Raw genomic sequence first — 11,887 nt, 5'->3', positions numbered from 1 at the left:
TTGGAAAATCGTGCGTAATTGGCTTGTTATGGCACAAGTGTCGACAAAAAGCAATGACGTATTTGTAATGATGTAATACCGGAACGCTTGCTATCTTGGTTATGCATTATACGCGCGAAGTAGCAAGAAATGAAATGCAGGACAGAAGGCAACGTATCGTTTATTTCCAATCTTTAACAATTATTGTGTATCACTTTTGTAATATCACATAAAACAGTTCTGTGAATCAGAGGAAACACATTAACAAAATAAATAAACTGTTGTAACATAACCCGCAACATTATATTATACTGTATTGTATTAATTATCCATTAACAACTGAGCTTATAACTAGACAAGAATATTTGACTGCTATAAAATAATTGAAGCCTAAAAAATCTTGTGGCCCAGATGATTTACCTCCATATGTATTGAAAGTTTGTTTCGAAGTACTTATGTATCCTTTATGTTTGTTGTATAACTTAATTTTAAAACGAAAAACTTTTCCGAAAATGTGGAAATTAACAAAGGTGTTTAAATCTGGTGATAATAGTAAAATTGAAAATTATAGACCCATTGCAATAGTGTGTGCCCCGTCCAAGGTATTTGAATAGATTCTATATACACGAATTTTTCAACATGTTTATAGTGCAACTGATATAAATCAGCATGGATTTTACACCCATAGGTCTACCACAACAAATCTAATTAATTTTACACAAAAGGCATTTAATACATTACATAATCGCAGAAATTTAGACGTGATTTACCTTGACTTTTCCAAAGCGTTTGATAAAATTGACCATAAAATTTTAATTAATAAACTTTCAAGTTTTGGTTTATCTTTTTCATACTTACAGTTAATAACGTCATATCTTACAAACAGGCAGCAGTATGTTTCATTCAATCAAGTAAAATCAAAACCATTCACAGTAACTTCAGGCGTACCCCAAGGATACAACCTTGGTCCCTTGCTCTTTTTACTTTATATCAATGACTTGCCTAAACAGATTTTGCACACTAAATATTTACTATATGCTGATGATGTTAAATTGTATAAAGTCATTGACAAACAACAAGACGTTTTTGATCTACAGCTTGATTTGGACAGACTATATAGATGGAGAATCGATAATTTTCTTCTGTTAAATCTTAATAAATGTTGCTTTATGACATATTCTAAAAATAAGACAGTTGCTCAAAATTCGTATGAAATTAATGGTGTGAAGTTACCTAGAGTACAATCATTTAAGGATTTGGGTGTATTTTATTTTACACACAACTTATGTTTTAAAATGCACTTAAATCACGTGGTAATTGATGCATATAGAAAATCAGGATTTATAATCAGAAATACAAAAGAATTAAAAAATGTAAATACTACTGATACTCTATATAAAACTCTAGTTAGGAGTAAGCTAGAGTATGCGTCTGTAATATGGTCACCTCAGTTCCAGTCCCATCAGATGCAAATAGAAAGGATACAGAAAAGATTTTTACGTTATTTATATTAAAAAAGACATCACGCGTCGTCTTCTGACAAGCAAATTTCATATAATCAGTTACTTTTTGAATTTAATTATAAAACTTTAAAATCTCGACGATTAATAAATAGCCAAATTTTACTCTATAAGGCTGTTAACGGTATATTGAATAACTGTGATTTTCTTAAATTCCTTCAGTTCAATGTAAAAAGAACAGAATTAAGTCATATGATGTATCTGGCTTTGGAGCACAACAGTGCTACAGCAGTTGAAGAACATATGAAATATAATATTAACTCAGTTTCGAAAAAAAAGTGATGTATCTGATTTAGCAACTACACACCTCATTTATGACACTGTTTAATTAATATTTAGAATTATATTATACTAATAATATAAAATATATGTATATTTTCTTTTTAAACTTATTGTATTAATCTATATTTTAATAAGCCTAGTGTAAAGTTAATATTTGAGGAGAAAAATTATTCTGTAGGACAAATTAATAAATCGATAATATTCTAGTGTAAAGTGTTCCACTTACTGGTCTACGAAACAGCCGACCGTAGCATTCACTTAGAAACCGCAATCCCTGGAAAAGTAAACAATTTAACATTATGAGTACAGGAAATCTTAGAAAGTGCATGTTCTCCGAACAGGTGCACTAGTCTCCAAACATATCTGACCTATAATTTTGTAAGGAAACTTTCTAACCACGGGATAAATCAAAACCAGAGGTGTAACTAACTGACAAACTTTTAAATGGTTCCGTTAGTTCTCAATAGGGAACACTATTATTAGGACAGTTAAAGATAAGTTAGGTAAAATGCTGATGTACATTAGGTATTAAATATTTTCACAAATAACAATATCAGCGGTTTCTCGCTGAATCTAGTACTGTTTACAATCAATAGAGAGGAATGAAATTTTGAATTCTATAATGTTGGTGTTCAGTTGTATTAAATAATAATAATAATAAAAATAATAATAATAATAATAATTATTATTATTATTATTATTATTATTATTATTATTATTATTATTATTATTATTATATCTCTTGTACTTAGTATTTTATTCACAAATATTCGACATAAAAGGTGAATCAGCATGGTAAATAGAAAATTTTAACAATTACAGAATGGTATGTACTGTCAAATATAGCCTAGTAATAAATTTCAATGTCGCAATTCGAATTGCCCTCGGGTTATTGTTTAAAATAATATTCAGTTATATTACATAATAATAATAATAATAATAATAATAATAATAACAATGATTATATCTCTTGTACTTAGTATTTTATTCACAAATCTTCAAAATAAAAGGTGAATTTTCGCTATTAGATAAAATGGTAAAGAGAAAATTTTAACAATTACAGAATGATATACTTACTTACTTATTGGCGTTTAAGGAACACGGAGGTTAATTGCCGCCCTCACATAAGCCCGCCATTGATCCCTATCCTGAGCAAGATTAATCCAGTCTCTACCATCATATCCCACCTCCCTTAAATCCATTTTAATATTATCTTCCCATCTACGTCTCGGCCTCCCCAAAGATCTCTTCCCACCGGCCTCCCAACTAACACTTTATATGTGCATTTCTGGATTCGCCCATACGTGCTACATGCCCTGCCCATCTCAAGCGTCTGGATTTAATGTTCCTAATTATGTCAGGTGAAGAATACAATGCGTGCAGCTCTGCGTTGTGTAACTTTCTCCATTCTCCTGTCACTTCATCCCTCTTAGCCCCAAATATTTTCCTAAGAACCTTATACTTAATATTTTATTCACAAATCTTCAAAATAAAAGGTGAATTTTCGCTATTAGATAAAACGGTAAATAGAAAATTTTAACAATTACAGAATGATGTGTACTGTCGAATATAGTAATGAATTTCAATGTCGCAATTCGAATTGCCCACGCGTTATATTTAAAATAATATTCAGTTATATTACATAATATATCTCTTGTAATTCGTATTTTATTCACAAATCTTCAAAATAAAAGGTGAACTTTCGCTGTTAGATAAAATGAAAACCCACAGGTATTTAATAGCAATAGTGATATCTTTACCGTAATATCTTCTACATGCCTCTCTTCTTTACCCTTATGGAAATAATGGCATACGCTATTGTGCGGCCGAAAAAATTAGATCAACGTAGAATATCCCAACCCTATACAGAATCGAACTCTTAACTTGAACGCTATCGCTCGTCCATCAACGTTTCCATTGAAGTAACGGATAGACATTCATTATTTCTAGAAAAAGAGATCTAAATTTCTTGTACTTACTTTCATTTTTCTGCTTTTCTCGTACTGATGTCGTAACCATGGTATGCACGATAATGGAGAATACTGACTACCAGAAACATATTGTAGCTGCAGTATGTTTGTCGCTAGGCAACTATAATGAGTAAAATCACTATTCTGTTAAGCAAAAGTTTAGTTTCTTCCTATCTATCACATTCATTCATTCATTCATTCATTCATTCATAGTGTCCTGTACAAGAGTAGGTCTTTCACTACAAACCCAGCATCCTCCAATATTTTCTATTTCCACCTTCCTGAAGGTATATATATAAAAAATAAGTATCCAGTATTTTATTAACTGATAGTATGCATCAAAATGAGAAAACAATGTCTAACAAATATCAGTCCCACAACACATACTTTCTGAGATCTGAACACTTGTTCATAGGAGGAGCTCAATGTGGCGACCATTCATGGCAATGCATTGCTCTGCCCTTCGGCGAAAGGAATCACACACTCTTTGAAATTGACCTGCTTATTCTTGTATGTGATGACACGCATTCCTGGGTCCTGTAGTGGCGTAGACCAATTCCTTTGTGTTTTCCCATTTTCAAAATTCTATGGCAGCGGTCGTCAACTCAGTGCACTCTCGGGCTACCGTCTCTAACCAGCAGGTCTCTTACAGCACCAGCGTGAATTCGTGGCTGCTAGTGGGTACGCTCTCTACCTCTTCCTGCTGCACGACGGGGCAGTTGCTCCGCTTATCCTTTACCCATTTCAGCGAGTGGTGACGACCATGCTCTAAAAAGGTACGGTGTGTTTACGGCGATCATCGCCGGGCGCACATCGCAAGAGATTGTCGCCGGAGTTGCTAGCAATTGAAATGAATGCGCACGGTTTCTTTACAGCGATGATCGCCAGCGCTGTTCGTTGGACGCGACGCAGATCGCTGGAGGTTGCTTCTGAAGCAAATTCAGGACGCACATCGCCGCATTCGTGTTCAATAATCGATATATAGACAAGGTCATGTTGTAATATCGAATATATAATCTGTACACGTTAAACACGTCTGTACGTTTTGGCTGCAAAACAAATCAAGACGTTTTGTAATTTTTCGCGGTCTGAAGACGAAATTATAATTGAATATGTGGCACAACAAAATGCTCTTTTTAATATGAGTATGTGAATTAATAAACAAATTAAACAATAAACCCTTACATTACATATTATATTTGTATCACGCCCGAGCCCCAGAGAATTTCGTTCAGTGTTGGGTAAGGGGGAAATTCTCTCTTCTGTAAGTTTTCCACCAGCTCCCTTGCACTAGATTTCGGCTGCCATAACCTCAATAATAATATTTTGGCTGCAGTGCGTTATTACACAAATCTGAATGGCAGCATTGACCTCGAGTCATATAGCCATCACTCGCTTATCAACATACAATTTGTATATATACGAGTACATAGGTAGATCTTGTTGCATTATATGCACATATACATTTCAAAATTTATTTTACATGTCTTTTAACTATCTATTTTTATGTAGTTATTTATTTAGCTATCTTGTACCAAAAATAAAAACATGTTTTTAATTACTTTTAATTTGCACAGTCTTCGTACCTAAGTACTTACGCGGTATACTGAAATATAGCTGTTTTTTTTTGTAGAGATGTAGTTGATCGTATATACAAGGCATAATAAAAGCCCAAACGAACCAAACCTAACCTGTCACATGTTCGTACATGTAAAGTGTATCAGCGGATTACGAAGGGAACTACCTCAGCGCTAGTTTAGCCAATTTTTTTAATTATTGTTTGGAATACACCATGTAATGTAATACAGTATAATAATAATAATAATAATAATAATAATAATAATAATAATAATCAGTTCATAATCTGAGTTACTGCCAATCTTTTAACTGGAGTTACGGGATCTTGACAAAATTTGTAGCTAATTTAACATAGTCATTTTCAATTAAACTCAAAACATAATCAAACTGGTCAGGTGAGAGTCTGAAATATTCCTTAAATTTTGTAGCGTTTTTATAAAGATGTCTCATTATCAATGTGTTAAAACAGAATTCTGTAAACCTATTCCTGAATATTTCATTAGTCTGTAGCTTGTTCCTTTTATAATACGCATGCGAGATTTTGATATCGTCATCTCCCTCTTCTAGAATAAATAGCAACTTCATTATCTTGGATTTATTCATTATAATTTTTAGGTTATGTCCGCAGCCTACATTAATTTACTTGACCATATGTAGTAGATGAAGGAATAAACAAATGAGAATCTACAGCGATGTGCGTCAATAAAAAAACCACTTCTCGGCGATCATCGCCAGCGTTTATAATCGCCGGCGATGTGCGTCCGACGATGATCGCCATACACAAACCGTACCTTAAGGCAGAAGCTGCAGTTATGACGTAAGAGCCAGTCAGGCCTCAAGAGCTTGGAAGAGCGAGCAGTTGAGTCGTATTACTGTTAACACGCACCAGCGTAGTGGCGTCAGTGCAGCAATGATACGACAGTTCTTGGAGATAAATTGATGGAATCACATTCCTGTATTTTGCTAGGGAATAACTACTCTGCGGTCATGATGGCAACATTCTTGGCAAATTCCCCGTCATTAAAAGAACGCATGTTCTTTGCAATGGCTAGTGAAATCCTATATCTTAAGCCTTCAGCTTACCATTGATTCACTGACAGTGTGTTCCCTAGCTTCACTTAACAATTTATCTTTCAATTGCTGCACTAGTACTTGTCGATATTCTCCCCCATATTTGTCGTAATCATTTGTGTGGCATAAAGAATAATGGCGCTGTATATTGAATTTCTTTACATGCTGAAACAGCTTGCCACAAATCAAACACTTAACCATTCCTCCATACTCCATAACACAGTTTGATCTCGACAAAGCATTTAGCTTGGGCAGGATAGTAACACAAAGTGATGGTGTGTTTCAAAAGTTGAAATATACTTTGCATACTACTCACAAAGTTAGGGCCTATATAGTTCAATCTGTATATTGTGTAGGAAAATATCTGTTAAAAACACTTGAACTGTTTTCAAGTTTCCGAGTAGACAAAGTGTTGTAGTACTGCTTAAATTATTTATTTCTATATTTGTATATTTATAGCAGTTTCGGAGCCTCATTTACATAATGCGAACGCTTCTGCAGCTGGCTGTATTATGAATTTCATATTATTATAAGTATATTAAATTTGATTACAAACCAAAATATTTTGTTACATTGATTTATCACGGTTGTACAGTTTTGTTTTCGTACAAATGTATTGTAATTGTGCTATATGGCTTCTTTCTGTTTGTTGTTATCTATATTGTCTGCAAAACAAAAGTACTAATACCAATTTCTTAATATTGCAGTTGCGTTTTAAATGTTAATAACGTTTGTCCTTAATTCTACGCCGAGGTCGTCTTTCGTTAGATCCGTCCGAGTTCCTATTGTGAAGAATATGAGTAATTGTGTTTTCCTCTGATCGCGCTACCAACGCTATGCAGAGTAGACCATTGGTGGGGCTGCCACCTCAAAGCTTTAGGTCCAACTTCTGTATGTACTAGCCCCATCCAGAGGGCTGCCACTCGCCAATCTATTTAAATTAGTTGTCGTTGTGGACTTCACTCATGTTCCCCCGAGCATGGCCTCTTATCATCCCAGAGAAAGGACCCCCTTTTCCCATCAGTTCTCCGACCCAAATCGCCGAAGGGATTTTATACCACAACCTTGATTTGGGTTACTCGGATTAACAGGTCCACCTCGAGCAGGTTGGGAAAGGAGTTGACATGCAGAGGCTAAGTGTTCACTATGGGAACTGTATTACGCATGCATGCCTTTGGACCCTACTACATTATGACGAAGATTTATTGCAACTGGCTGCCCATAAATTAAATGAAATATGTAAAGATTATAATCTCAAAATTTCGATAAATAAAACAAAGGTGATGGCTTTTAGTGGAAAAAACCCTCTACGCGCAAAAATAATCATTGATGACCAAATGATTGAACAAGTATCCCACTATAAATATTTAGGGTGTGATATTAGCTATGGATATGATAAGGATATTGAATATAAAATCAATCAGTTCCAAGCTACTTGTGGCACAATAAATAGAACGTTGAATAATAAAGCCTAGAAACAAACAAAATTAAAATTCTATGAAACAATGGCAGTTCCTGCCCTCCTATATGGGAGTGAATCTTGGATTACCACTACTAAACATGAAAGTAAAATCCAGGCAGCTGAGATGAAGTTTTTAAGGAGAGTAAAGGGGTGTACTAGAATGGACCAGATAAGAAACGAGGATATCCGTGAAGAACTGCAAATCTACTCCATAAAAGAAAAGATAACTAACAATAAGGAACAATGGAAAGAACATATAGAAAGAATGGCAGAGAGTAGATTACCAAAGAGAATACAAAACTACTTCCCAAGAGGAAGAAGAGATGTTGGACGTCCTCGGAAGAGATGGTCCTAGATCTATTAGTGAAGACGGAACAGGCAATTAATGCCTAAACCAGGAAGTGAAGAAGAAGAAGAAGAAGAAGAAGATGTTAATAACGTAATAAAGAGTTAAGAAAGAATATTCACATAAATTCCATAGTATTACAACTATATTGTACTAAATGGATGAACAAATCATTCATAAAGAAAGTGATATCCCAAAAAAGAGACTGAGTATGACATGATAAGTTGGAATTGATATTGATGGTACCTTTAGCCTTATGAAAGTAATTAATTAGCTAATCAAAATAATATTATAGTACACAGCTGACATTTTTACAACATATGGGCACGTATCTTTTGCTTATGATGTAACAGTAGATGCATTGTTAATTCATGTCCTTGGAAACAATTTCCAAGCGAATATTTTCAAAATTTTCGATACACTATCTTCGGTAATACGTATATACGGTATATTAAATTTACGAAAATATTCTGTAAGGCTACTAAATAAATAGGCCTACATCTGAAAATTTTACTTTTCTATAAAAAAAAGTTGAGAAAATATTTCTTTTTTGAATAAAAAATCAAAGTTGTGAAACATGAGCACTAAAATTAAAACTTTCATTCTTGTAATCCACTTATACTTCTCAGACAAATAAAAAAATTAACATGGATACAGTTTTAATAAGTTCTCTTCCCTTTATCTATTGAATCAGTGCTGGCCATCCCTGAATATAGCTCGACCAAGCGGCATATACCACCTCTTTCGTCTGTCTCTTTCCTTTCCGCTGTAAAGCGCTCAGGCTCTCCTGAGCTCTAAAGCGCGCGCTTGCTCCTATGGGCATCAATTGACATGACTGCTCTAAGGGATTTAGGTTTGGGGAACGAGCAGGCCAGGGGCGGCTCCTTTTTAAGGCCATTGGGACCCGGTCCCGGTCCCCATTTTTGAGAACGTAAATTACAATATGGTGCAGTATATTTCATATTGAAGTCATCTTTCTTAATGAATTTCCAATACAAAAAAAGTAGTATGCATTGACGGAAATCTGCAACAGAATGGACTGACTGGGCCCGTGAGAGTCCACCCTGTACGTAGTTCATTTTAGCACCAAAGGTTGGACTGTAACATGGCAGTTCTTCCCGTCCCTTTCCCCACCACCCTCGCACTCTAGCTTTACTTAGGGCGGGCCCTGCTGTTCAATTGTCTGTAATACTGTGTTAAAATTGAAGTTCTACAAGGACATCATTTTATTTTTACTTAAATTTTTATTGTACCTGAGTTTTTTAATGTACTTCACTCCCACCCCTTCTACTAATGAAGTTCAACCGTCCTCCACACAGATCCAAGACCTCATATATAGTCATAGTATGCTTACGGTTATAGTAAACAGTACGTTCCAAAAATATGATCGCGTTTTCCAGTGACAAAAGAGCTTTCAATATTGAATCATTTTCGCAAAGTTACTGTCGTCCATTTGCCTACGTCGTATCCCGGTTTCCCCCACCAGCTTTCATTCGCCTGCTAGTGGCTGGGCTGCCTTAACTCTTTTCTGAGATCATTAATTTCTGTTAGGAATTGGACGTCTACGTAATATTATACAACTGTTTAAAACAACTTAAATAAAAGGACCTCGTTAAGTAATTAACTATCACGTGATTTCCTCCCTCTCCACGACCCTACGACATAACCACTTGGACTTGGACGGACAGTAGATAGTATATGTCTTTTATCTTTTCGGATCGGGCAGAAGTGAAGATTGAACTTACAGTACGTAAGGTACTCTTTTATAGAGTAGGTACAGAATTATTTCAACATGAGTTACTAGTACGAAGAACGAAACTGGTAATTGGGATTAGGTATAATAGTCTATAGTGCGATAATATGCACATTAGAACTGAAGCCTGTATCGAAATGAACGGCCACCATTTTAAAAAATGTGTTTAAATATCCATATTATGATTATTTTTCAATTAACTTCAATCTTTATATTGTACGCTAATGTGCTGTAGACAGTATAATATACACTGCATAATGAATACGACCACATGGACAGCTCAGTTCGTGAGTAAAAACACTCATTGTTAATATTGTACTGTATTTTGATTAAACAAAAACCTAATGAAAATGATCAAACTCAAAAGCGCGATATTTCCTAGTTTACGTAAATGGATGAACTACTTTTCTTCCCTCCTATACCTAGTACAGTGATTTGTTTGTATATTACGCCAGTATCATCGAACTCCAGTCGTAGAAGTGGGTAGCAAACGTTGTTGATGCAAAGGTATAGGCAAGTTAATATTAAAAATGTGATATAAAATAAAAAGATGTCCCTGTATAATACAGTAAGTTCAACGTAAAGTGCATGTGAGTGTATGTACAGCTTTTAATGTGGATAAGTACGTTTACAAAACTGTATACAACATCACACCATTAATTAAAAGTATTATAAATTGTGCAAAAGTGCTTCAAAGAATGAATACAGTAGACCAGGGCTGGGCACCGCGAGCTAATCCAGACTCTAAGAGGTGGGACGCTTAATATTCATCCGTCACGGCATCAACACTGCGCGGTGTTCGGCGGGGAAGAAAGGGGTTGAAGAGAGGTCAGATGGCTCCCAGTGAGAGAGCGGAATCTCCTCTAGGCGCCCGGCCCTGCAGTAGACAGTTTGATTCAAACTCTGTTCTCGCGGCTAAAATTAGAAGATAAATTGACAATTAAAGCTCTCGTATCTAATCACTGAGGGAGCGCTTGGTACGTAGAACCAAGGACCCGGGTTCGATCTCCGGCGTCGGAACGAATTTTTCTCCTTTAATAATTATACTAGTCAACAAATTTTAACTTTCAAAATTGTGCCGAAATGAAACATTGTTACTATCCACATATTTGTCATGCTGAATCCAAAAATGGAACCCATTTTTCAGCAGCACCCTCAGATTTTCAGTTATTACCCCTATTACACTTCTGAAAAGTTCGATACTAACTAAGCAGTTCCACATTTTTAATATCTAATGCAGAATGCATAAACATTGTCTTCCACTGTTATAGCGGTGTTAGTGCTAAAAGTAAAGTATCCTTCATGTTATAATGATGTAAATGGCTACTTACATTTACGTAGTGGAAGGCAGGCATCGCTTTAAAACACTTTTCTGTGTATGTTGTAGTATTCTCTCTTTGTATGAACCAGCAGTAATCACTCATCATAGATGGATTCCATCTCTCTTTATAACGCTGTTCCATCTTAAAATGTCTTGATGAAAGCGTTCCCTTTGTTTGTCACGCACTGCACCCAAGCTTTTAGGAAAAAAAAAAATCTAAATGAGAATGCAGGAAGTGAATTTGACAGACATCCTGTATCCAAAATTCTTATAATTTTGAAAAAGATTCTGAACTATTTCGTCATTATTTTCTTCCTTCTTGTTGCCGAGGAACCCATTCACAACGCTTTTAAATGACTCCCATCCATGTTGCACGTTCGTTTGGAGTTAATTTTTTCTAAAAAAATTGGTCACCCATCACTTTTTTTAATCTGAGGTCCAATGAATATTCCTTCTTTTAATTTTGTATCACTCAAACCAGGTAATATTCTTCGTAGATATTTGAAACCTTCGCCTGTTGTGTCCATAGCTTTCATAAAGTTCTCCATGAGCCCTAATTTAATGTGTAAAGGATGGAGATATATTTTTTGTGGGTCAACTAAAGG

The sequence above is a fragment of the Periplaneta americana genome, chromosome 15 (assembly GCF_040183065.1).
Source record: "Periplaneta americana isolate PAMFEO1 chromosome 15, P.americana_PAMFEO1_priV1, whole genome shotgun sequence".
NCBI lineage: Eukaryota > Metazoa > Arthropoda > Insecta > Blattodea > Blattidae > Periplaneta > Periplaneta americana.
The sequence above is the reverse complement of the archived record's forward strand: the minus strand, read 5'-3'. Positions refer to the sequence as shown.